This window comes from Geospiza fortis, unplaced genomic scaffold, assembly GCF_000277835.1.
Source record: "Geospiza fortis unplaced genomic scaffold, GeoFor_1.0 scaffold104, whole genome shotgun sequence".
Lineage (NCBI taxonomy): Eukaryota > Metazoa > Chordata > Aves > Passeriformes > Thraupidae > Geospiza > Geospiza fortis.
In genome coordinates this window covers 5,509,589-5,512,986 of record NW_005054325.1, presented here as the reverse complement: position 1 = coordinate 5,512,986, position 3,398 = coordinate 5,509,589, and the positions used below count along the sequence as shown (strand labels likewise).

Genomic DNA, 3,398 nt, shown 5'->3' with positions numbered 1-3,398 from the left:
GATTGTGACACAGGGGATGAGAACAGGACACAGTAAAGTGCTCATGGAAAAAGGCAAATACCCTCACAGCTTCTATTCAAAGCAAAACATGTCATGAGCACCATCAGCTTTAAAACAGAACCTCCAATCTTAGAGGGTAGGCACAGTATTTTGAATTTTTATTCAAACTTATCATGGAGTCCATACATTAACCCAGCACTGCCAAATCCACCACTAAATCATGTCCATAAGTGCCACACCAAGTCCCTTAAATACCTCCAGAGATGGTGACTCAATCACTTGCCTGGACAGGCTGTTCTAACACCTGGCCTCCCATTTTCAGCGAAGAAAATTATCCTAATACCCAGTCTACAGCTACCCTGGTGCAACTTGAGGCCATTTTCTCTGGTCCTATTTCTTGTCATCAAGAGGAAGAGGCTGATCCCACCTAGCTACAAGCCTCCTTTCAGGCAGTTGTAGAACACGATAAAGCGACACCTGAACCCCATTTTCTCCAGGTTCAACAGCCCCAGCTCCCTCAGCTGTTCCTCAGCAGGCTGGTGCTCCAGACCCTTCCCCAGCTCCATTTCCATTCTCTGGACACACTCCAGCCCCTCAATGTCTTCATTGTGGTGAGGGAACCAAAACTGAACACAGCACTCAAGGTGTGGCCTCACCAGTGCTGAGTACAGGGGGACAATCACTGCCCTGCTCCTGCTAGCCACTCTATACACACACAGGTATCATCCTGGCTGGTACAGGCCACGATGCTCTTGTTGGCTTTTTGGCCACCTGGGCACTGCTGGCTGTTGTTAAGCCACTGGCAACTAGTCTTTTTCTGCTGGGCAGCTTTCCTGCCTCTCTAGGTCCCTCTGCAGAGCCTTTCTACCCTCAGCAGATAAATGCTCCTGCTGGTGTTGTGTGTGAAGTGACTGAGGTATCCTCAATCCCCTTGCCCAGGTCATGGATGAAGATGTTAAACAGGACTGGCCCCAGCACTCAGCCCTGGGGAACACCACGGGTGACCAGCTGCCAATGGCGTCTAACTCCATTCACCAGCACTCTCTGGGCCCAGCCATCCAGACAGTTTTTAACCTAGCAAAGAGTGCACCCGTCTAAGCCTTGACCAGCCTGTTTCTCCAGGAGAATTGTCTGGGAGGTGGTGTCAAAAGCTTTACTGAAGTCCAGGGGACAACATCCACAGCCTTTCATTCATCAACTAGGTGTGTCACCTAGTAAGAATAAAGTGACTGATATTAGCTGTACATGATCCAAAGTCTTGAGCCAAAAGGTGAAAGTAAGGATATGAATAATCTCATCTTTGCTTTCCAGCTATGTTCCTAGCTTTGCAGACATCTTCAGACCACTCTATTCTCTTCTTCACTGAACACTTGCCCCGCAGTAAAACATGGTATGATAGATTTCAAATTTTTCTTGTCTTTATGAAAAAAAAAACAAAAACAAAAACCAAAACGGGACCAGCACTGTCTTGCAGCAGTTGCTTTGTTATATTTGAACTGGTCTATGTACACACCTCTGCATAGCACTTAGGATTCAGCCTCCAAAACCATACACAAAAAATAAGCAACCTGCTAGACAGCAACCACAGTGATAAGAGCAACATTAGCAACACCGAGAACAGTTTTGGTACCAAACAAATCCAAGTTATGCAACTGATCTTGAATTCATTCATAAAAATCGTTCTGTGCTTATGAGTTGTGCAGAGGTAAATTACCATATTAGGCCAAGAGAGGGCCCCATTGAACTACATTTCCTTTCCTCACAACCCTTTAAAGTAGGAAGACTTTGAAAGATGGCAAAGGAGAAAGCAAAAGAGACAAGGAACCTGTGACAAGTGCAAGGGCACACCAGAAGAAGAAGACATCAAAACAGAAAATGAGAGGGGAAAAAAAGAAAATCTCTGGCAATTTCTAGTGTTCTACCTTTACTTTCTGTAAGACTTGACAAAACAAAAACACACAAAAATAAACCGTGCAAATGCAGTGATCAAGGAGCAAAAATATAGTGGAAGAAGGAAGAACATGTGGCTGGCACCCTGGGAGAAAAATCTCCTTTTGGAAAATACTGAAAAAGTCAAAGACTCAGGACAACAGAGAGAAATTTAGCAATGTTCCATAACTGGTAAGTCTAGGGTTGTGTACAAAACTAAGGCTTTCTGTCAGGCAAAACATATAATCCACCTTTAATTAGCTAGAGTCATATTTTCATTAAAATTTGTAAGAAAGTACTTATGCTACTGTTGGTTGCAGAAAAAATTTAGGTGTCTAATCATTTCCTAGGGAAAAAAAAAAAAAGAAAACCCACATCATCTTGACTTAAATCTCCCTTATTTTCTGAAGCCTGGGGACCACCCTTGCTGATGTGTCCATGTGGTGTGACTGCTGCTTGTACGGCATCGCTTTAAATTTTTCTCCATTGTGTGTCACACAATCAAAAACAGTTAATACTCTACAAAGCAAAACCACTTGGCAGAAGTGGCAGCAGCTGACTTTCACAAAAGTTTTAGCCAACCAATCTCTGACGATACAGTTTTAAAGCATTTCACATAAGTGTTCCAGTAGGTTAAAAGAATTAAGAACTGCATTCTTACGTTTTGGGAACTTGTTCAAAACCATGAGCTCATGATAGAGCATGTCACAGCAAGGACCATAAGATACTGGTAATCACAAAAAAGAAATTCAAAAGGATGCAAAAGAAGGCAGACATTCACACTGATGCTTAGATAAGGGCAACTTGCCATGGTGGAATAAAGAATTGAAGTTTTAGAGAGGTACATACACACTGTGAATAGCCTTCAGATCTCAAATCTGATTTAGAAGGTAATAAAAATTCGGTGGAGGCATTTCAGGTGAACTTAAACCACCACTGAAACACACAGCATTAAAGATTTCTTCAGCAAGAGCATCACTACTTTTCTTTTTGCCATTTTTAATTTCCAAGCCTGCTACTCAGAGATGCAATTTAAAGGCCTTGACAATCCTCTACAAGATGGCAATTCCAGCTCCACTGAAGACCAGGTCAGCCTACTTAGAAGAAAAATCTTTAGGTGTCAGCAAGTAAAGACTGTCTCTGATCAGTCCACTGAAAATTCATCACTGCAAAACAACCAACCCACCAAAAGAAAAAAAAAAAACCAGAACAAACCAAACAAAAAACACAACAACAACAACAAAACTAAAAATAAAGCAAAAACCCACCAAAAAACCCCAAACAAACCAACAAAAAAAACCCATCCACCAGCAACCCAATCAACATCCCCTGCTCCCCCCTCAAACCCCCAAAAGGCTGAAGTGCAGCAAGCTTTCTGTACTTCACTACCCTGGTGCAGGTACTCTGCTAACCCAGCCCCAGCCTGAATAAGGACAGTCACAAGCACTGGAAGACTGGTCTGCTGCTAA

At 42.8% G+C, this 3,398-nt stretch overlaps 1 protein-coding gene across 1 annotated transcript in view; it reads right to left on the bottom strand.

Moving 5' to 3' along the window:
- Positions 1-3,398, bottom strand: part of JARID2 (jumonji and AT-rich interaction domain containing 2) — a 212,134-nt gene that overhangs the window by 31,943 nt on the left and 176,793 nt on the right. The window lies entirely within an intron of this gene.